Source organism: Somniosus microcephalus, unplaced genomic scaffold, assembly GCF_052327205.1.
Source record: "Somniosus microcephalus isolate GS21.2 unplaced genomic scaffold, FLI_Smic_1.0 unresolved_chr5, whole genome shotgun sequence".
NCBI lineage: Eukaryota > Metazoa > Chordata > Chondrichthyes > Squaliformes > Somniosidae > Somniosus > Somniosus microcephalus.
The window spans coordinates 45,987,205-46,010,740 of record NW_028225183.1 but is presented as its reverse complement, the minus strand read 5'-3'; the positions used below and the strand labels follow the sequence as shown (position 1 = coordinate 46,010,740).

The 23,536-nt window shown below is 46.8% G+C and overlaps 6 non-coding genes across 6 annotated transcripts; all 6 read left to right on the top strand.

The window, feature by feature from the left end:
- Positions 1-3,180: 3,180 nt before the first annotated feature.
- Positions 3,181-3,252, top strand: trnad-guc (transfer RNA aspartic acid (anticodon GUC)). Its single transcript has one exon. It is a non-coding gene; the product is annotated as a tRNA-Asp (tRNA).
- Positions 3,253-11,269: 8,017 nt separating this feature from the next.
- Positions 11,270-11,341, top strand: trnad-guc (transfer RNA aspartic acid (anticodon GUC)). Its single transcript has one exon. It is a non-coding gene; the product is annotated as a tRNA-Asp (tRNA).
- Positions 11,342-15,321: 3,980 nt separating this feature from the next.
- trnad-guc (transfer RNA aspartic acid (anticodon GUC)) lies at positions 15,322-15,393 on the top strand. The gene has a single exon. It is a non-coding gene; the product is annotated as a tRNA-Asp (tRNA).
- Positions 15,394-17,348: 1,955 nt separating this feature from the next.
- On the top strand, positions 17,349-17,420 carry trnad-guc (transfer RNA aspartic acid (anticodon GUC)). Its single transcript has one exon. It is a non-coding gene; the product is annotated as a tRNA-Asp (tRNA).
- Positions 17,421-21,400: 3,980 nt separating this feature from the next.
- Positions 21,401-21,472, top strand: trnad-guc (transfer RNA aspartic acid (anticodon GUC)). Its single transcript has one exon. It is a non-coding gene; the product is annotated as a tRNA-Asp (tRNA).
- A 1,964-nt stretch (positions 21,473-23,436) lies between these two features.
- On the top strand, positions 23,437-23,508 carry trnad-guc (transfer RNA aspartic acid (anticodon GUC)). The gene has a single exon. It is a non-coding gene; the product is annotated as a tRNA-Asp (tRNA).
- The last annotated feature ends 28 nt before the right edge of the window (positions 23,509-23,536 follow it).

The following is a 23,536-nucleotide window of genomic DNA, read 5'->3' as shown; positions in this document are numbered from 1 at the left end:
ATTAAAACAGAGATGAGGAGGAATTTCTTCTCTCAGAGAGTAGTGAAACTTTGGAATCCTCTACCCCAGAGAGCTGTGCAGGCGGAGTCATTGAATATAATCAAGGCGGAGACAGACATATGCTTGAGATACAGTGGAGTCACGGGTTATGTGGAGTGGGCGGAAAAGTGGCGTTGATTCGAAGATCTGATCAGCCATGACTTATTGAATGGCGGGGCAGGCGCGACGAGACGAATGGCACACCCCTACTACAATTTCTTCTGTTCTTATTCTTATCTCTGTCCCTTCTGCCTCTTTGTCCCTCTGTTCACAGGTCGATTTTTGCTCTGACAGATTCGGTATGTTTTAGTTCCTCGTTAGTATAGCAGAGAGTATCCCTGCCTGTAATGTGGAGACAGGGGTTCATCCCCCAAATTTAATCCTTTGGGCAGCTCCTTAAAATGCTCCTGGGAGAAGTTGAACAGGACAAAATGAACTAAAATAATTTAAAATATGTACTGGCATAAGAAGAACTGTATAACAATTCCCCCATATTAAATTTCCTCCTAACCGTCGGAGGAAAACAATCCCAGACTCGCAACATAACTGAAGTCCCTTATCCCTCGGAACACTCTGCAAGACGTCAAACTGAGTGTCTCGCTCTGTATGTCTATCTTTGTCACCCTCTTTGTCCCTGTCTCTCTCTGTATAGGATTCCGAGGGTGCTTGACAGGATAGATGCAGGGAGGAAGTTTCCCCTCCTGGGGGAATCTACAACGAGGGGGCAAAGCTTCAGGATATCCGGTCGCCCATTTAAAACGGAGATGAGGAGGAATTTCTTCTCTCAGAATGTCGTAAATCTTTGGAATCCTCTATCCCAGAGAGCTGTGGAGGCGGAGTTATTGAATATATTCAAGGTGGAGATAGACATATATTTGAGCTACAGTGGAGTCAAGGGTTATGGGGAGCGGGCAGGAAAGTGGCGTTGAGTCGAAGATCTGATCAGCCATGATCTTATTGAATGGCGGGGCAGGCACGAGGGGCCGAATGGCCCAATCCAGCTCCTATTTCTGCTGCTCTTATACTTATTTCTGTCCCTTCTGCCTCTTTGTACCTCTGTTCACAGGTCGATTTTTGCTCCGACAGATTCGGCGTTTTTCAGTTCCTCGTTAGTATAGTGGTGAGTATCCTCGCCTGTCACGCGGGAGACCGGGGTTCAATTCCCCGACGAAGAGGATTTTTAACATCCCCAATTTTAAACCTTTAGGCAGCTCCTTAAAATGACCCTGGGAAAAGTTGAAAAGAACAAAGTGAACTACAATAATTTTAAAATATATACTGGCATATGAAGAACTGTGTAACAACTCCCTGCACCAGTTCCTCGTTAGTAGCGTGTTCTCCTTATGATTGCCTTTTGTGTGGGGCACTGAGGAGGGAGAGAGAAAATGAGATAAGAGCGGGAGAAAGCACGACTGCTCTTTCAAAGAGACAGCACAGGCACGATTGGCCGAATGGCCTCCCACCGTGCTGCCAGCCTGCATGAATGCATGACACTGAGATGGATATCTGAGACATAACCACACAAAGAGAGCACATACGGGTATTTTGTGTGCGTTTGCTGCTTTGTCTCAAGCACCGCATAAGCATTTCCTCGACAATGTCGTGGATATTATGATGTTCAGTTTTCAATTCCCCGACGGCTTCTCTCTGACTTCATGCCTCTGTGTCTGAGAAAAGCATAGAAGGAAATATATGCCAAATGGACGCCTTCCCGCACTTGATGCTGTGGCTTAGTGAACATGTCCTTTGTGTTCTCGTCTAAAAGATGTCATCTTGTACGAAAAGTTTGCCTGGCGTGAAAGTGATCTGAATTTCAAAGCAGCAAGGAGGAAAGTCTGCGTTGATCTGCTTGCTAGCAGGCAGCGTCCTTCAGCTTCCCTGGTGGTCTAGTGGTTAAGCTTCGGCGCTTTTACCACCGCGGCCCGGGTTCGATTCCCGGTTAGGAAACAGTGCGTTTTGAGGCTGTTTGAAATGCCTCCAATCAATGCCCCCGCGCGACGCAATGCCTGCTCCTGATCAACCTTTGCAATTTCAACACTGCTGCTGCCTCAACAGGTACACAATGCACTTCCTTGCCTTCTGTAAAATCCCTGCGGTTTCAAAGTCAGCAGGAAATTACATTTGGAACGAGACAATTTAAACGTGCACATGCCCACATTTAACTGCAGCTGGCAGTGTCAGAACAGTCACGGTTATTATCAAACTTCCACGTATTTTCTTGCAGGCTGCACCCCCCTAACAAACTTAGCTTATCACAGCACGGCTATCAATCAACTCAACGCCAGTGTGAAGAATGCAACATTTGAAAGTTAGCAACGTGTGCAAGACTTTAGTGAGAGAGAGTTGGGCCGTTATAACATTTCTAAGCAGTAAGGTATTCAGTAGGCCTGAGCCCTTGCTGCGTAATACAATTCTCCCCATACTGATTCTGTTATCTTCAATTGGTCTCCTCTGGTTACCGTCATACCTGCCACTGGCAAGCGTTTCTCCTTATTACCTCAATCAAATCCCCTTGTAATTTTGAAAGCCTCTTATTAAATTTCCTCTTAAACGTCTGAGGAAAACAATCACAAACTCTCAACATAACTGAAGTTCCTTATCCCTCGGACCACTCTGCAAGACGTCAAACTGAGTGTCTCGCTCTGTATGTCTATCTTTGTCTCCCTCTTTGTCCCTGTCTCTCTCTGTATAGGATTCTGAGGGTGCTTGACAGGATAGATGCAGGGAGGATGTTTCCCCTCCTGGGGGAATCTACAACTAGGGGGCAAAGCTTCAGGATATCCGATCGCCCATTTAAAACGGAGATGAGGAGGAATTTCTTCTCTCAGAATGTCGTGAATCTTTGGAATCCTCTACCCCAGAGAGCTGTGGAGGCGGAGTCATTGAATATCTTCAAGGTGGAGACAGACATATATTTGAGCTACAGTGGAGTCAAGGGTTATGGGGAGCGGGCAGGAAAGTGGCGTTGAGTAGAAGAACTGATCAGCCATGATCTTATTGAATGGCGGGGCAGGCTCGAGGGGCCTAATGGCCCACTCCTGCTCCTATTCCTTCTGTTCTTATTCTTATTTCTGTCCCTTCAGCCTCTGTCCCTCTGTTCATAGGTCGATTTTTGCTCTGACAGATTCGGCACCTTTCAGTTCCTCGTTAGTATAGTGGTGAGTATCCCCGCCTGTCACGCGGGAGACCGGGGTTCAATTCCCCGACGGGGAGAATTTTTAACATCCCCAATTTTAAACCTTTGGGCAGCTCCTTAAAAAGACCCTGGGAAAAGTTGAATAGAACAAAATGAACGAAAATAATTTTAAAATATGTACATGACGAAATTTATAACAACTCCCTGCACCAGTTCCTCGTTAGTAGAGTGTTCTCCTTCTGTTTGCCTGTTGTGTGGGGCACTGAGGAGGGAGAGAGAAAATGAGATAACAGCGGGAGAAAGCACGACTCCTCTTTCAAAGAGACAGCACAGGCACGATTGGCCGAATGGCCTCCCACCGTGCTGCCAGCCTCCATGAATGCATGACACTGAGATGGATATCTGAGACATACCCACACAAAGAGAGCACATACGGGTATTTTGTGTGTGTTTGCTGCTTTGTCTCAAGCACTGCATAACCATTTCCTCGACAATGTCGTGGATATTATGATGTTCAGTTTTCACTTCCCCGACGGCTTCTCTCTGACTTCATGCCTCTGTGTCTGAGAAAAGCATAGAAGGAAATATATGGCAAATGGACGCCTTCCCGCACTTGATGCTGTGGTTTAGTGAACATGTCCTTTGTGTTCTCGTCTAAAAGATGTCATCTTGTACGAAAAATTTGCCTGGCGTGAAAGTGATCTGAATTTCAAAGCAGCAAGGAGGAAAGTCTGCGTTGCTCTGCTTGCTGGCAGGCAGCTTCTTGCAGTTTCTTGCAGCTTCTCTGGTGGTCTAGTGTTTAAGAATCGGCGCTTTCACCACCACGGCCCGGGTTCGATTCCCGGTCAGGAACCAGTGCGTTTTGCGGCTGTTTGAAATGCCTCCAATCAATGCACCCGCGCGAAGCAATGCCTGCTCCTGATCAACCTTTGCAATTTCAACACTGCTGCTGCCTCAACAGGTACACAATGCACTTCCTTGCCTTCTGTAAAATGCCTGCTGTTTCAAAGTCAGCAGGAAATTACATTTGGAACGAGACAATTTAAACGTGTACATGCCCACATTTAACTGCAGCTGACAGTGTCAGAACAGTCACGGTTATTATCAAGCTTCCATGTATTTTCTTGTTGGCTGCACTTGCCTAACAAACTTAGCTTATCACAGCACGGCTATCAATCAACTCAACGCCAGTGTGAAGAATGCAACATTTGAAAGTTCGCAACGTGTGCAAGACTTTAGTGAGAGAGAGTTGGGCCGTGATAACATTTCCAAGCAGTAAGATATTCACTAGGCCTGAGCCCTTGCTGCGTAATACAATTCTCCCCATACTGATTCTGTTATCTTCAATTGGTCTCCTCTGGTTACCGTCATACCTGCCACTGGCAAGCGTTTCTCCTTATTACCTCAAACAAATCCCCTTGTAATTTTGAAAGCCTCTTATTAAATTTCCTCTTAACCGTCTGAAGAAAACAATCACAAACTCTCAACATAGCTGAAGTTCCTTATCCCTCGGACCACTCTGCAAGACGTCAAACTGAGTGTCTCGCTCTGTATGTCTATCTTTGTCTCCCTCTTTGTCCCTGTCTCTCTCTGTATAGGATTCTGAGGGTGCTTGACAGGATAGATGCAGGGAGGATGTTTCCCCTCCTGGGGGAATCTACAACTAGGGGGCAAAGCTCCAGGATATCCGGTCGCCCATTTAAAACGGAGATGAGGAGGAATTTCTTCTCTCAGAATGTCGTGAATCTTTGGAATCCTCTACCCCAGAGAGCTGTGGAGGCGGAGTCACTGAATACATTCAAGGTGGAGATAGACATATATTTGAGCTGCAGTGGAGTCAAGGGTTATGGGGAGCGGGCAGGAAAGTGGCGTTGAGTAGAAGATCTGATCAGCCATGATCTTATTGAATGGCGGGGCAGGCTCGAGGGGCCGAATGGCCCACTCCTGCTCCGATTCCTTCTGTTCTTATTCTTATTTCTGTCCCTTCTGTCCCTCTGTTCACAGGTCGATTTTTGCTCTGACAGATTCGGCACCTTTCAGTTCCTCGTTAGTATAGTGGTGAGTATCCCCGCCTGTCACGCGGGAGACCAGGGTTCAATTCCCCGACGGGGAGGATTTTTAACATCCCCAATTTTAAACCTTTGGGCAGCTCCTTAAAAAGACCCTGGGAAAAGATGAATAGAACATAATGAACGAAAATAATTTTAAAATATGTACATGACGAAATTTATAACAACTCCCTGCACCAGTTCCTCGTTAGTAGAGTGTTCTCCTTCTGTTTGCCTGTTGTGTGGGGCACTGAGGAGGGAGAGAGAAAATGAGATAACAGCGGGAGAAAGCACGACTGCTCTTTCAAAGAGACAGCACAGGCACGATTGGCCGAATGGTCTCCCACCGTGCTGCCAGCCTCCATGAATGCATGACACTGAGGTGGATATCTGAGACAGACCCACACAAAGAGAGCACATACGGGTATTTTGTGTGTGTTTGCTGCTTTGTCTCAAGCACTGCATAACCATTTCCTCGACAATGTCGTGGGTATTATGATGTTCAGTTTTCACTTCCCCGACGGCTTCTCTCTGACTTCATGCCTCTGTGTCTGAGAAAAGCATAGAAGGAAATATATGGCAAATGGACGCCTTCCCGCACTTGATGCTGTGGCTTAGTGAACATGTCCTTTGTGTTCTCGTCTAAAAGATGTCATCTTGTACGAAAAATTTGCGTGGCCTGAAAGTGATCTGAATTTCAAAGCAGCAAGGAGGAAAGTCTGCGTTGCTCTGCTTGCTGGCAGGCAGCTTTTTGCAGCTTCCCTGGTGGTCTAGTGGTTAAGAATCGGAGCTTTCACCACCACGGCCCGGGTCCGATTCCCGGTCAGGGACCAGTGCGTTTTGAGGCTGTTTGAAATGCCTCCAATCAATGCACCCGCGCGAAGCAATGCCTGCTCCTGATCAACCTTTGCAATTTCAACACTGCTACTGCCTCAACAGGTACACAATGCACTTCCTTGCCTTCTGTAAAATGCCTGCTGTTTCAAAGTCAGCAGGAAATTACATTTGGAACGAGACAATTTAAACGTGTACATGCCCACATTTAACTGCAGCTGACAGTGTCAGAACAGTCACGGTTATTATCAAGCTTCCATGTATTTTCTTGTAGGCTGCACCCCCCTAACAAACTTAGCTTATCACAGCACGGCTATCAGTCAACTCAACGCCAGTGTGAAGAATGCAACATTTGAAAGTTAGCAACGTGTGCAAGATTTTGTGAGAGAGAGTTGGGCCGTGATAACATTTCCAAGCAGTAAGATATTCACTAGGCCTGAGCCCTTGCTGCGTAATACAATTCTCCCCATACTGATTCTGTTATCTTCAATTGGTCTCCTCTGGTTACCGTCATACCTGCCACTGGCAAGCGTTTCTCCTTATTACCTGAAACAAATCCCCTTGTAATTTTGAAAGCCTCTTATTAAATTTCCTCTTAACCGTCTGAAGAAAACAATCACAAACTCTCAACATAGCTGAAGTTCCTTATCCCTCGGACCACTCTGCAAGACGTCAAACTGAGTGTCTCGCTCTGTATGTCTATCTTTGTCTCCCTCTTTGTCCCTGTCTCTCTCTGTATAGGATTCTGAGGGTGCTTGACAGGATAGATGCAGGGAGGATGTTTCCCCTCCTGGGGGAATCTACAACTAGGGGGCAAAGCTCCAGGATATCCGGTCGCCCATTTAAAACGGAGATGAGGAGGAATTTCTTCTCTCAGAATGTCGTGAATCTTTGGAATCCTCTACCCCAGAGAGCTGTGGAGGCGGAGTCACTGAATACATTCAAGGTGGAGATAGACATATATTTGAGCTGCAGTGGAGTCAAGGGTTATGGGGAGCGGGCAGGAAAGTGGCGTTGAGTAGAAGATCTGATCAGCCATGATCTTATTGAATGGCGGGGCAGGCTCGAGGGGCCGAATGGCCCACTCCTGCTCCGATTCCTTCTGTTCTTATTTCTGCCTCTGTCCCTCTGTTCACAGGTCGATTTTTGCTCTGACAGATTCGGCACCTTTCAGTTCCTCGTTAGTATAGTGGTGAGTATCCCCGCCTGTCACGCGGGAGACCGGGGTTCAATTCCTCGACGGGGAGGATTATTAAGATCCCCAATTTTAAACCTTTGGGCAGCTCCTTAAAAAGATTCTGGGAAAAGTTGAACAGAACCAAATGAACGAAAATAATTTTAAAATATGTACATGACGAAATTTATAACAACTCCCTGCACCAGTTCCTCGTTAGTTGAGTGTTCTCCTTCTGTTTGCCTGTTGTGTGGGGCACTGAGGAGGGAGAGAGAAAATGAGATAACGGCGGGAGAAAGCACGACTGCTCTTTCAAAGAGACAGCACAGGCACGATTGGCCGAATGGTCTCCCACCGTGCTGCCAGCCTCCATGAACGCATGACACTGAGATGGATATCTGAGACATACCCACACAAAGAGAGCACATACGGGTATTTTGTGTGTGTTTGCTGCTTTGTCTCAAGCACTGCATAACCATTTCCTGGACAATGTCGTGGATATTATGATGTTCAGTTTTCACTTCCCCGACGGCTTCTCTCTGACTTCATGCCTCTGTGTCTGAGAAAAGCAAAGAAGGAAATATATGGCAAATGGACGCCTTCCCGCACTTGATGCTGTGGCTTAGTGAACATGTCCTTTGTGTTCTCGTCTAAAAGATGTCATCTTGTACGAAAAATTTGCCTTGCGTGAAAGTGATCTGAATTTCAAAGCAGCAAGGAGGAAAGTCTGCGTTGCTCTGCTTGCTGGCAGGCAGCTTCTTGCAGTTTGTTGCAGCTTCCCTGGTGGTCTAGTGGTTAAGAATCGGCACTTTCACCACCACGGCTCGGGTTCGATTCCCGGTCAGGAACCAGTGCGTTTTGAGGCTGTTTGAAATGTCTCCAATCAATGGACCTGCGCGAAGCAATGTCTGCTCCTGATCAACCTTTGCAATTTCAACACTGCTGCTGCCTCAACAGGTACACAATGCACTTCCTTGCCTGCTGTTTCAAAGTCAGCAGGAAATTACATTTGGAACGAGACAATTTAAACGTGTACATGCCCACATTTAACTGCAGCTGACAGTGTCAGAACAGTCACGGTTATTATCAAGCTTCCATGTATTTTCTTGTTGGCTGCACCCCCCTAACAAACTTAGCTTATCACAGCACGGCTATCAATCAACTCAACGCCAGTGTGAAGAAGGCAACATTTGAACGTTAGCAACGTGTGCATGACTTAGTGAGAGAGAGTTGGGCCGTGACAACATTTCCAAGCAGTAAGATATTCACTAGGCCTGAGCCCTTGCTGCGTAATACAATTCTCCCCATACTGATTCTGTTATCTTCAATTGGTCTCCTCTGGTTACCGTCATACCTGCCACTGGCAAGCGCTTCTCCTTATTACCTCAAACAAATCCCCTTGTAATTTTGAAAGCCTCTTATTAAATTTCCTCTTAACCGTCTGAAGAAAACAATCACAAACTCTCAACATAGCTGAAGTTCCTTATCCCTCGGACCACTCTGCAAGACGTCAAACTGAGTGTCTCGCTCTGTATGTCTATCATTGTCTCCCTGTCTCTCTCTGTATAGGATTCTGAGGGTGCTTGACAGGATAGATGCAGGGAGGATGTTTCCCCTCCTGGGGGAATCTACAACTAGGGGGCAAAGCTCCAGGATATCCGGTCGCCCATATAAAACGGAGATGAGGAGGAATTTCTTCTCTCAGAATGTCGTGAATCTTTGGAATCCTCTACCCCAGAGAGCTGTGGAGGCGGAGTCACTGAATACATTCAAGGTGGAGATAGACATATATTTGAGCTGCAGTGGAGTCAAGGGTTATGGGGAGCGGGCAGGAAAGTGGCGTTCAGTAGAAGATCTGATCAGCCATGATCTTATTGAATGGCGGGGCAGGCTCGAGGGGCCGAATGGCCCACTCCTGCTCCTATTCCTTCTGTTCTTATTTCTGTCCCTTCTGCCTCTGTCCCTCTGTTCACAGGTCGATTTTTGCTCTGACAGATTCGGCACCTTTCAGTTCCTCGTTAGTATAGTGGTGAGTATCCCCGCCTGTCACGCGGGAGACAGGGGTTCAATTCCCCGACGGGGAGGATTTTTAACATCCCAAATTTTAAACCTTTGGGCAGCTCCTTAAAAAGACCCTGGGAAAAGATGAATAGAACATAATGAACGAAAATAATTTTAAAATATGTACATGACGAAATTTATAACAACTCCCTGCACCAGTTCCTCGTTAGTAGAGTGTTCTCCTTCTGTTTGCCTGTTGTGTGGGGCACTGAGGAGGGAGAGAGAAAATGAGATAACAGCGGGAGAAAGCACGACTGCTCTTTCAAAGAGACAGCACAGGCACGATTGGCCGAATGGTCTCCCACCGTGCTGCCAGCCTCCATGAATGCATGACACTGAGATGGATATCTGAGACATACCCACACAAAGAGAGCACATACGGGTATTTTGTGTGTGTTTGCTGCTTTGTCTCAAGCACTGCATAACCATTTCCTCGACAATGTCGTGGGTATTATGATGTTCAGTTTTCACTTCCCCGACGGCTTCTCTCTGACTTCATGCCTCTGTGTCTGAGAAAAGCATAGAAGGAAATATATGGCAAATGGACGCCTTCCCGCACTTGATGCTGTGGCTTAGTGAACATGTCCTTTGTGTTCTCGTCTAAAAGATGTCATCTTGTCCGAAAAATTTGCCTGGCGTGAAAGTGATCTGAATTTCAAAGCAGCAAGGAGGAAAGTCTGCGTTGCTCTGCTTGCTGGCAGGCAGCTTCTTGCAGTTTCTTGCAGCTTCTCTGGTGGTCTAGTGGTTAAGAATCGGCGCTTTCACCACCACGACCCGGGTTCGATTCCCGGTCAGGGACCAGTGCGTTTTGCGGCTGTTTGAAATGCCTCCAATCAATGCACCCGCGCGAAGCAATGCCTGCTCCTGATCAACCTTTGCAATTTCAACACTGCTGCTGCCTCAACAGGTACACAATGCACTTCCTTGCCTTCTGCAAAATGCCTGCTGTTTCAAAGTCAGCAGGAAATTACATTTGGAACGAGACAATTTAAACGTGTACATGCCCACATTTAACTGCAGCTGACAGTGTCAGAACAGTCACGGTTATTATCAAGCTTCCATGTATTTTCTTGTAGGCTGCACCCCCCTAACAAACTTAGCTTATCACAGCACGGCTATCAATCAACTCAACGCCAGTGTGAAGAATGCAACATTTGAAAGTTAGCAACGTGTGCAAGATTTTGTGAGAGAGAGTTGGGCCGTGATAACATTTCCAAGCAGTAAGATATTCACTAGGCCTGAGCCCTTGCTGCGTAATACAATTCTCCCCATACTGATTCTGTTATCTTCAATTGGTCTCCTCTGGTTACCGTCATACCTGCCACTGGCAAGCGTTTCTCCTTATTACCTCAAACAAATCCCCTTGTAATTTTGAAAGCCTCTTATTAATTTCCTCTTAACCGTCTGAAGAAAACAATCACAAACTCTCAACATAGCTGAAGTTCCTTATCCCTCGGACCACTCTGCAAGACGTCAAACTGAGTGTCTCGCTCTGTATGTCTATCTTTGTCTCCCTCTTTGTCCCTGTCTCTCTCTGTATAGGATTCTGAGGGTGCTTGACAGGATAGATGCAGGGAGGATGTTTCCCCTCCTGGGGGAATCTACAACTAGGGGGCAAAGCTCCAGGATATCCGGTCGCCCATATAAAACGGAGATGAGGAGGAATTTCTTCTCTCAGAATGTCGTGAATCTTTGGAATCCTCTACCCCAGAGAGCTGTGGAGGCGGAGTCACTGAATACATTAAAGGTGGAGATAGACATATATTTGAGCTGCAGTGGAGTCAAGGGTTATGGGGAGCGGGCAGGAAAGTGGCGTTCAGTAGAAGATCTGATCAGCCATGATCTTATTGAATGGCGGGGCAGGCTCGAGGGGCCGAATGGCCCACTCCTGCTCCGATTCCTTCTGTTCTTATTTCTGTCCCTTCTGCCTCTGTTCACAGGTCGATTTTTGCTGTGACAGATTCGGCACCTTTCAGTTCCTCGTTAGTATAGTGGTGAGTATCCCCGCCTGTCACGCGGGAGACCGGGGTTCAATTCCCCGACGGGGAGGATTTTTAACATCCCCAATTTTAAACCTTTGGGCAGCTCCTATAAAAAGACCCTGGGAAAAGATGAATAGAACATAATGAACGAAAATAATTTTAAAATATGTACATGACGAAATTTATAACAACTCCCTGCACCAGTTCCTCGTTAGTAGAGTGTTCTCCTTCTGTTTGCCTGTTGTGTGGGGCACTGAGGAGGGAGAGAGAAAATGAGATAACAGCGGGAGAAAGCACGACTGCTCTTTCAAAGAGACAGCACAGGCACGATTGGCCGAATGGTCTCCCACCGTGCTGCCAGCCTCCATGAACGCATGACACTGAGATGGATATCTGAGACATACCCACACAAAGAGAGCACATACGGGTATTTTGTGTGTGTTTGCTGCTTTGTCTCAAGCACTGCATAACCATTTCCTCGACAATGTCGTGGATATTATGATGTTCAGTTTTCACTTCCCCGACGGCTTCTCTCTGACTTCATGCCTCTGTGTCTGAGAAAAGCATAGAAGGAAATATATGGCAAATGGACGCCTTCCCGCACTTGATGCTGTGGCTTAGTGAACATGTCCTTTGTGTTCTCGTCTAAAAGATGTCATCTTGTACGAAAAATTTGCCTGGCGTGAAAGTGATCTGAATTTCAAAGCAGCAAGGAGGAAAGTCTGCGTTGCTCTGCTTGCTGGCAGGCAGCTTCTTGCAGCTTCCCTGGTGGTCTAGTGGTTAAGAATCGGAGCTTTCACCACCACGGCCCGGGTCCGATTCCCGGTCAGGGACCAGTGCGTTTTGAGGCTGTTTGAAATGCCTCCAATCAATGCACCCGCGCGAAGCAATGCCTGCTCCTGATCAACCTTTGCAATTTCAACACTGCTGCTGCCTCAACAGGTACACAATGCACTTCCTTGCCTTCTGTAAAATGCCTGCTGTTTCAAAGTCAGCAGGAAATTACATTTGGAACGAGACAATATAAACGTGTACATGCCCACATTTAACTGCAGCTGACAATGTCAGAACAGTCACGGTTATTATCAAGCTTCCATGTATTTTCTTGTTGGCTGCACCCCCCTAACAAACTTAGCTTATCACAGCACGGCTATCAATCAACTCAACGCCAGTGTGAAGAATGCAACATTTGAAAGTTAGCAACGTGTGCAAGACTTTAGTGAGAGAGAGTTGGGCCGTGATAACGTTTCCAAGCAGTAAGTTATTCACTAGGCCTGAGCCCTTGCTGCGTAATACAATTCTCCCCATACTGATTCTGTTATCTTCAATTGGTCTCCTCTGGTTACCGTCATACCTGCCACTGGCAAGCGTTTCTCCTTATTACCTCAAACAAATCCCCTTGTAATTTTGAAAGCCTCTTATTAAATTTCCTCTTAACCGTCTGAAGAAAACAATCACAAACTCTCAACATAGCTGAAGTTCCTTATCCCTCGGACCACTCTGCAAGACGTCAAACTGAGTGTCTCGCTCTGTATGTCTATCTTTGTCTCCCTCTTTGTCCCTGTCTCTCTCTGTATAGCATTCTGAGGGTGCTTGACAGGATAGATGCAGGGAGGATGTTTCCCCTCCTGGGGGAATCTACAACTAGGGGGCAAAGCTCCAGGATATCCGGTCGCCCATTTAAAACGGAGATGAGGAGGAATTTCTTCTCTCAAAATGTCGTGAATCTTTGGAATCCTCTACCCCAGAGAGCTGTGGAGGCGGAGTCACTGAATATATTCAAGGTGGAGATAGACATATATTTGAGCTGCAGTGGAGTCAAGGGTTATGGGGAGCGGGCAGGAAAGTGGCGTTGAGTAGAAGATCTGATCAGCCATGATCTTATTGAATGGCGGGGAAGGCTCGAGGGGCCGAATGGCCCACTCCTGCTCCGATTCCTTCTGTTCTTATTTCTGTCCCTTCTGCCTCTGTCCCTCTGTTCACAGGTCGATTTTTGCTCTGACAAATTCGGCACCTTTCAGTTCCTCGTTAGTATAGTGGTGAGTATCCCCGCCTGTCACGCGGGTGACCGGGGTTCAATTCCCCGACGGGGAGGATTTTTAACATCCCCAATTTTAAACCTTTGGGCAGCTCCTTAAAAAGATCCTGGGAAAAGTTGAATAGAACATAATGAACGAAAATAATTTTAAAATATGTACATGACGAAATTTATAACAACTCCCTGCACCAGTTCCTCGTTAGTAGAGTGTTCTCCTTCTGTTTGCCTGTTGTGTGGGGCACTGAGGAGGGAGAGAGAAAATGAGATAACAGCGGGAGAAAGCACGACTGCTCTTTCAAAGAGACAGCACAGGCACGATTGGCCGAATGGTCTCCCACCGTGCTGCCAGCCTCCATGAATGCATGACACTGAGATGGATATCTGAGACATACCCACACAAAGAGAGCACATACGGGTATTTTGTGTGTGTTTGCTGCTTTGTCTCAAGCACTGCATAACCATTTCCTCGACAATGTCGTGGGTATTATGATGTTCAGTTTTCACTTCCCCAACGGCTTCTCTCTGACTTTATGCCTCTGTGTCTGAGAAAAGCATAGAAGGAAATATATGGCAAATGGACGCCTTCCCGCACTTGATGCTGTGGCTTAGTGAACATGTCCTTTGTGTTCTCGTGTAAAAGATGTCATCTTGTACGAAAAATTTGCCTGGCGTGAAAGTGATCTGAATTTCAAAGCAGCAAGGAGGAAAGTCTGCGTTGCTCTGCTTGCTGGCAGGCAGCTTCTTACAGCTTCCCTGGTGGTCTAGTGGTTAAGAATCGGAGCTTTCACCACCACGGCCCGGGTCCGATTCCCGGTCAGGGACCAGTGCGTTTTGAGGCTGTTTGAAATGCCTCCAATCAATGCACCCGCGCGAAGCAATGCCTGCTCCTGATCAACCTTTGCAATTTCAACACTGGTACTGCCTCAACAGGTACACAATGCACTTCCTTGCCTTCTGTAAAATGCCTGCTGTTTCAAAGTCAGCAGGAAATTACATTTGGAACGAGACAATTTAAACGTGTACATGCCCACATTTAACTGCAGCTGACAGTGTCAGAACAGTCACGGTTATTATCAAGCTTCCATGTATTTTCTTGTAGGCTGCACCCCCCTAACAAACTTAGCTTATCACAGCACGGCTATCAATCAACTCAACGCCAGTGTGAAGAATGCAACATTTGAAAGTTAGCAACGTGTGCAAGATTTTGTGAGAGAGAGTTGGGCCGTGATAACATTTCCAAGCAGTAAGATATTCACTAGGCCTGAGCCCTTGCTGCGTAATACAATTCTCCCCATACTGATTCTGTTATCTTCAATTGGTCTCCTCTGGTTACCGTCATACCTGCCACTGGCAAGCGTTTCTCCTTATTACCTCAAACAAATCCCCTTGTAATTTTGAAAGCCTCTTATTAAATTTCCTCTTAACCGTCTGAAGAAAACAATCACAAACTCTCAACATAGCTGAAGTTCCTTATCCCTCGGACCACTCTGCAAGACGTCAAACTGAGTGTCTCGCTCTGTATGTCTATCTTTGTCTCCCTCTTTGTCCCTGTCTCTCTCTGTATATGATTCTGAGGGTGCTTGACAGGATAGATGCAGGGAGGATGTTTCCCCTCCTGGGGGAATCTACAACTAGGGGGCAAAGCTCCAGGATATCCGGTCGCCCATTTAAAACGGAGATGAAGAGGAATTTCTTCTCTCAGAATGTCGTGAATCTTTGGAATCCTCTACCCCAGAGAGCTGTGGAGGCGGAGTCACTGAATATATTCAAGGTGGAGATAGACATATATTTGAGCTGCAGTGGAGTCAAGGGTTATGGGGAGCGGGCAGGAAAGTGGCGTTGAGTAGAAGATCTGATCAGCCATGATCTTATTGAATGGCGGGGCAGGCTCGAGGGGCCGAATGGCCCACTCCTGCTCCGATTCCTTCTGTTCTTATTTCTGTCCCTTCTGCCTCTGTCCCTCTGTTCACAGGTCGATTTTTGCTCTGACAGATTCGGCACCTTTCAGTTCCTCGTTAGTATAGTGGTGAGTATCCCCGCCTGTCACGCGGGAGACCGGGGTTCAATTCCCCGACGGGGAGAATTTTTAACATCCCCAATTTTAAACCTTTGGGCAGCTCCTTAAAAAGACCCTGGGAAAAGTTAAATAGAACAAAATGAACGAAAATAATTTTAAAATATGTACATGACGAAATTTATAACAACTCCCTGCAGCAGTTCCTCGTTAGTAGAGTGTTCTCCTTCTGTTTGCCTGTTGTGTGGGGCACTGAGGAGGGAGAGAGATAATGAGATAACAGCGGGAGAAAGCACGACTGCTCTTTCAAAGAGACAGCACAGGCACGATTGGCCGAATGGTCTCCCACCGTGCTGCCAGCCTCCATGAATGCATGACACTGAGATGGATATCTGAGACATACCCACACAAAGAGAGCACATACGGGTATTTTGTGTGTGTTTGCTGCTTTGTCTCAAGCACTGCATAACCATTTCCTCGACAATGTCGTGGGTATTATGATGTTCAGTTTTCACTTCCCCGACGGCTTCTCTCTGACTTCATGCCTCTGTGTCTGAGAAAAGCATAGAAGGAAATATATGGCAAATGGACGCCTTCCCGCACTTGATGCTGTGGCTTAGTGAACATGTCCTTTGTGTTCTCGTCTAAAAGATGTCATCTTGTACGAAAAATTTGCCTGGCGTGAAAGTGATCTGAATTTCAAAGCAGCAAGGAGGAAAGTCTGCGTTGCTCTGCTTGCTGGCAGGCAGCTTCTTGCAGTTTCTTGCAGCTTCTCTGGCGGTCTAGTGGTTAAGAATCGGCGCTTTCACCACCACGGCCCGGGTTCGATTCCCGGTCAGGAACCAGTGCGTTTTGCGGCTGTTTGAAGTGCCTCCAATCAATGCACCCGCGCGAAGCAATGCCTGCTCCTGATCAACCTTTGCAATTTCAACACTGCTGCTGCCTCAACAGGTACACAATGCACTTCCTTGCCTTCTGCAAAATGCCTGCTGTTTCAAAGTCAGCAGGAAATTACATTTGGAACGAGACAATTTAAACGTGTACATACCCACATTTAACTGCAGCTGACAGTGTCAGAACAGTCACGGTTATTATCAAGCTTCCATGTATTTTCTTGTTGGCTGCACCCCCTTAACAAACTTAGCTTATCACAGCACGGCTATCAATCAACTCAACGCCAGTGTGAAGAATGCAACATTTGAAAGTTAGCAACGTGTGCATGACTTTAGTGAGAGAGAGTTGGGCCGTGATAACATTTCCAAGCAGTAAGATATTCACGAGGCCTGAGCCCTTGCTGCGTAATACAATTCTCCCCATACTGATTCTGTTATCTTCAATTGGTCTCCTCTGGTTACCGTCATACCTGCCACTGGCAAGCGTTTCTCCTTATTACCTCAAACAAATCCCCTTGTAATTTTGAAAGCCTCTTATTAATTTCCTCTTAACCGTCTGAAGAAAACAATCACAAACTCTCAACATAGCTGAAGTTCCTTATCCCTCGGACCACTCTGCAAGACGTCAAACTGAGTGTCTCGCTCTGTATGTCTATCTTTGTCTCCCTCTTTGTCCCTGTCTCTCTCTGTATAGGATTCTGAGGGTGCTTGACAGGATAGATGCAGGGAGGATGTTTCCCCTCCTGGGGGAATCTACAACTAGGGGGCAAAGCTCCAGGATATCCGGTCGCCCATATAAAACGGAGATGAGGAGGAATTTCTTCTCTCAGAATGTCGTGAATCTTTGGAATCCTCTACCCCAGAGAGCTGTGGAGGCGGAGTCACTGAATACATTAAAGGTGGAGATAGACATATATTTGAGCTGCAGTGGAGTCAAGGGTTATGGGGAGCGGGCAGGAAAGTGGCGTTCAGTAGAAGATCTGATCAGCCATGATCTTATTGAATGGCGGGGCAGGCTCGAGGGGCCGAATGGCCCACTCCTGCTCCGATTCCTTCTGTTCTTATTTCTGTCCCTTCTGCCTCTGTTCACAGGTCGATTTTTGCTGTGACAGATTCGGCACCTTTCAGTTCCTCGTTAGTATAGTGGTGAGTATCCCCGCCTGTCACGCGGGAGACCGGGGTTCAATTCCCCGACGGGGAGGATTTTTAACATCCCCAATTTTAAACCTTTGGGCAGCTCCTATAAAAAGACCCTGGGAAAAGATGAATAGAACATAATGAACGAAAATAATTTTAAAATATGTACATGACGAAATTTATAACAACTCCCTGCACCAGTTCCTCGTTAGTAGAGTGTTCTCCTTCTGTTTGCCTGTTGTGTGGGGCACTGAGGAGGGAGAGAGAAAATGAGATAACAGCGGGAGAAAGCACGACTGCTCTTTCAAAGAGACAGCACAGGCACGATTGGCCGAATGGTCTCCCACCGTGCTGCCAGCCTCCATGAATGCATGACACTGAGATGGATATCTGAGACATACCCACACAAAGAGAGCACATACGGGTATTTTGTGTGTGTTTGCTGCTTTGTCTCAAGCACTGCATAACCATTTCCTCGACAATGTCGTGGATATTATGATGTTCAGTTTTCACTTCCCCGACGGCTTCTCTCTGACTTCATGCCTCTGTGTCTGAGAAAAGCATAGAAGGAAATATATGGCAAATGGACGCCTTCCCGCACTTGATGCTGTGGCTTAGTGAACATGTCCTTTGTGTTCTCGTCTAAAAGATGTCATCTTGTACGAAAAATTTGCCTGGCGTGAAAGTGATCTGAATTTCAAAGCAGCAAGGAGGAAAGTCTGCGTTGCTCTGCTTGCTGGCAGGCAGCTTCTTGCAGCTTCCCTGGTGGTCTAGTGGTTAAGAATCGGAGCTTTCACCACCACGGCCCGGGTCCGATTCCCGGTCAGGGACCAGTGCGTTTTGAGGCTGTTTGAAATGCCTCCAATCAATGCACCCGCGCGAAGCAATGCCTGCTCCTGATCAACCTTTGCAATTTCAACACTGCTGCTGCCTCAACAGGTACACAATGCACTTCCTTGCCTTCTGTAAAATGCCTGCTGTTTCAAAGTCAGCAGGAAATTACATTTGGAACGAGACAATATAAACGTGTACATGCCCACATTTAACTGCAGCTGACAATGTCAGAACAGTCACGGTTATTATCAAGCTTCCATGTATTTTCTTGTTGGCTGCACCCCCCTAACAAACTTAGCTTATCACAGCACGGCTATCAATCAACTCAACGCCAGTGTGAAGAATGCAACATTTGAAAGTTAGCAACGTGTGCAAGACTTTAGTGAGAGAGAGTTGGGCCGTGATAACGTTTCCAAGCAGTAAGTTATTCACTAGGCCTGAGCCCTTGCTGCGTAATACAATTCTCCCCATACTGATTCTGTTATCTTCAATTGGTCTCCTCTGGTTACCGTCATACCTGCCACTGGCAAGCGTTTCTCCTTATTACCTCAAACAAATCCCCTTGTAATTTTGAAAGCCTCTTATTAAATTTCCTCTTAACCGTCTGAAGAAAACAATCACAAACTCTCAACATAGCTGAAGTTCCTTATCCCTCGGACCACTCTGCAAGACGTCAAACTGAGTGTCTCGCTCTGTATGTCTATCTTTGTCTCCCTCTTTGTCCCTGTCTCTCTCTGTATAGCATTCTGAGGGTGCTTGACAGGATAGATGCAGGGAGGATGTTTCCCCTCCTGGGGGAATCTACAACTAGGGGGCAAAGCTCCAGGATATCCGGTCGCCCATTTAAAACGGAGATGAGGAGGAATTTCTTCTCTCAAAATGTCGTGAATCTTTGGAATCCTCTACCCCAGAGAGCTGTGGAGGCGGAGTCACTGAATATATTCAAGGTGGAGATAGACATATATTTGAGCTGCATTGGAGTCAAGGGTTATGGGGAGCGGGCAGGAAAGTGGCGTTGAGTAGAAGATCTGATCAGCCATGATCTTATTGAATGGCGGGGCAGGCTCGAGGGGCCGAATGGCCCACTCCTGCTCCGATTCCTTCTGTTCTTATTTCTGTCCCTTCTGCCTCTGTCCCTCTGTTCACAGGTCGATTTTTGCTCTGACAAATTCGGCACCTTTCAGTTCCTCGTTAGTATAGTGGTGAGTATCCCCGCCTGTCACGCGGGTGACCGGGGTTCAATTCCCCGACGGGGAGGATTTTTAACATCCCCAATTTTAAACCTTTGGGCAGCTCCTTAAAAAGATCCTGGGAAAAGTTGAATAGAACATAATGAACGAAAATAATTTTAAAATATGTACATGACGAAATTTATAACAACTCCCTGCACCAGTTCCTCGTTAGTAGAGTGTTCTCCTTCTGTTTGCCTGTTGTGTGGGGCACTGAGGAGGGAGAGAGAAAATGAGATAACAGCGGGAGAAAGCACGACTGCTCTTTCAAAGAGACAGCACAGGCACGATTGGCCGAATGGTCTCCCACCGTGCTGCCAGCCTCCATGAATGCATGACACTGAGATGGATATCTGAGACATACCCACACAAAGAGAGCACATACGGGTATTTTGTGTGTGTTTGCTGCTTTGTCTCAAGCACTGCATAACCATTTCCTCGACAATGTCGTGGGTATTATGATGTTCAGTTTTCACTTCCCCGACGGCTTCTCTCTGACTTTATGCCTCTGTGTCTGAGAAAAGCATAGAAGGAAATATATGGCAAATGGACGCCTTCCCGCACTTGATGCTGTGGCTTAGTGAACATGTCCTTTGTGTTCTCGTGTAAAAGATGTCATCTTGTACGAAAAATTTGCCTGGCGTGAAAGTGATCTGAATTTCAAAGCAGCAAGGAGGAAAGTCTGCGTTGCTCTGCTTGCTGGCAGGCAGCTTCTTACAGCTTCCCTGGTGGTCTAGTGGTTAAGAATCGGAGCTTTCACCACCACGGCCCGGGTCCGATTCCCGGTCAGGGACCAGTGCGTTTTGAGGCTGTTTGAAATGCCTCCAATCAATGCACCCGCGCGAAGCAATGCCTGCTCCTGATCAACCTTTGCAATTTCAACACTGGTACTGCCTCAACAGGTACACAATGCACTTCCTTGCCTTCTGTAAAATGCCTGCTGTTTCAAAGTCAGCAGGAAATTACATTTGGAACGAGACAATTTAAACGTGTACATGCCCACATTTAACTGCAGCTGACAGTGTCAGAACAGTCACGGTTATTATCAAGCTTCCATGTATTTTCTTGTAGGCTGCACCCCCCTAACAAACTTAGCTTATCACAGCACGGCTATCAATCAACTCAACGCCAGTGTGAAGAATGCAACATTTGAAAGTTAGCAACGTGTGCAAGATTTTGTGAGAGAGAGTTGGGCCGTGATAACATTTCCAAGCAGTAAGATATTCACTAGGCCTGAGCCCTTGCTGCGTAATACAATTCTCCCCATACTGATTCTGTTATCTTCAATTGGTCTCCTCTGGTTACCGTCATACCTGCCACTGGCAAGCGTTTCTCCTTATTACCTCAAACAAATCCCCTTGTAATTTTGAAAGCCTCTTATTAAATTTCCTCTTAACCGTCTGAAGAAAACAATCACAAACTCTCAACATAGCTGAAGTTCCTTATCCCTCGGACCACTCTGCAAGACGTCAAACTGAGTGTCTCGCTCTGTATGTCTATCTTTGTCTCCCTCTTTGTCCCTGTCTCTCTCTGTATATGATTCTGAGGGTGCTTGACAGGATAGATGCAGGGAGGATGTTTCCCCTCCTGGGGGAATCTACAACTAGGGGGCAAAGCTCCAGGATATCCGGTCGCCCATTTAAAACGGAGATGAAGAGGAATTTCTTCTCTCAGAATGTCGTGAATCTTTGGAATCCTCTACCCCAGAGAGCTGTGGAGGCGGAGTCACTGAATACATTCAAGGTGGAGATAGACATATATTTGAGCTGCAGTGGAGTCAAGGGTTATGGGGAGCGGGCAGGAAAGTGGCGTTGAGTAGAAGATCTGATCAGCCATGATCTTATTGAATGGCGGGGCAGGCTCGAGGGGCCGAATGGCCCACTCCTGCTCCGATTCCTTCTGTTCTTATTTCTGTCCCTTCTGCCTCTGTCCCTCTGTTCACAGGTCGATTTTTGCTCTGACAGATTCGGCACCTTTCAGTTCCTCGTTAGTATAGTGGTGAGTATCCCCGCCTGTCACGCGGGAGACCGGGGTTCAATTCCCCGACGGGGAGGATTTTTAACATCCCCAATGTTAAACCTCTGGGCAGCTCCTTAAAAAGACCCTGGGAAAAGATGAATAGAACATAATGAACGAAAATAATTTTAAAATATGTACATGACGAAATTTATAACAACTCCCTGCAGCAGTTCCTCGTTAGTAGAGTGTTCTCCTTCTGTTTGCCTGTTGTGTGGGGCACTGAGGAGGGAGAGAGATAATGAGATAACAGCGGGAGAAAGCACGACTGCTCTTTCAAAGAGACAGCACAGGCACGATTGGCCGAATGGTCTCCCACCGTGCTGCCAGCCTCCATGAATGCATGACACTGAGATGGATATCTGAGACATACCCACACAAAGAGAGCACATACGGGTATTTTGTGTGTGTTTGCTGCTTTGTCTCAAGCACTGCATAACCATTTCCTCGACAATGTCGTGGGTATTATGATGTTCAGTTTTCACTTCCCCGACGGCTTCTCTCTGACTTCATGCCTCTGTGTCTGAGAAAAGCATAGAAGGAAATATATGGCAAATGGACGCCTTCCCGCACTTGATGCTGTGGCTTAGTGAACATGTCCTTTGTGTTCTCGTCTAAAAGATGTCATCTTGTACGAAAAATTTGCCTGGCGTGAAAGTGATCTGAATTTCAAAGCAGCAAGGAGGAAAGTCTGCGTTGCTCTGCTTGCTGGCAGGCAGCTTCTTGCAGTTTCTTGCAGCTTCTCTGGCGGTCTAGTGGTTAAGAATCGGCGCTTTCACCACCACGGCCCGGGTTCGATTCCCGGTCAGGGACCAGTGCGTTTTGCGGCTGTTTGAAGTGCCTCCAATCAATGCACCCGCGCGAAGCAATGCCTGCTCCTGATCAACCTTTGCAATTTCAACACTGCTGCTGCCTCAACAGGTACACAATGCACTTCCTTGCCTTCTGCAAAATGCCTGCTGTTTCAAAGTCAGCAGGAAATTACATTTGGAACGAGACAATTTAAACGTGTACATGCCCACATTTAACTGCAGCTGACAGTGTCAGAACAGTCACGGTTATTATCAAGCTTCCATGTATTTTCTTGTTGGCTGCACCCCCTTAACAAACTTAGCTTATCACAGCACGGCTATCAATCAACTCAACGCCAGTGTGAAGAATGCAACATTTGAAAGTTAGCAACGTGTGCAAGACTTTAGTGAGAGAGAGTTGGGCCGTGATAACGTTTCCAAGCAGTAAGATATTCACGAGGCCTGAGCCCTTGCTGCGTAATACAATTCTCCCCATACTGATTCTGTTATCTTCAATTGGTCTCCTCTGGTTACCGTCATACCTGCCACTGGCAAGCGTTTCTCCTTATTACCTCAAACAAATCCCCTTGTAATTTTGAAAGCCTCTTATTAAATTTCCTCTTAACCGTCTGAAGAAAACAATCACAAACTCTCAACATAGCTGAAGTTCCTTATCCCTCGGACCACTCTGCAAGACGTCAAACTGAGTGTCTCGCTCTGTATGTCTATCTTTGTCTCCCTCTTTGTCCCTGTCTCTCTCTGTATAGGATTCTGAGGGTGCTTGACAGGATAGATGCAGGGAGGATGTTTCCACTCCTGGGGGAATCTACAACTAGGGGGCAAAGCTCCAAGATATCCGGTCGCCCATATAAAACGGAGATGAGGAGGAATTTCTTCTCTCAGAATGTCGTGAATCTTTGGAATCCTCTACCCCAGAGAGCTGTGGAGGCGGAGTCACTGAATACATTCAAGGTGGAGATAGACATATATTTGAGCTGCAGTGGAGTCAAGGGTTATGGGGAGCGGGCAGGAAAGTGGCTTTGAGTAGAAGATCTGATCAGCCATGATCTTATTGAATGGCGGGGCAGGTTCGAGGGGCCGAATGGCCCACTCCAGCTCCGATTCCTTCTGTTCTTATTTCTGTCCCTTCTGCCTCTGTCCCTCTGTTCACAGGTCGATTTTTGCTCTGACAAATTCGGCACCTTTCAGTTCCTCGTTAGTATAGTGGTGAGTATCCCCGCCTGTCACGCGGGAGACCGGGGTTCAATTCCCCGACGGGGAGGATTTTTAACATCCCCAATTTTAAACCT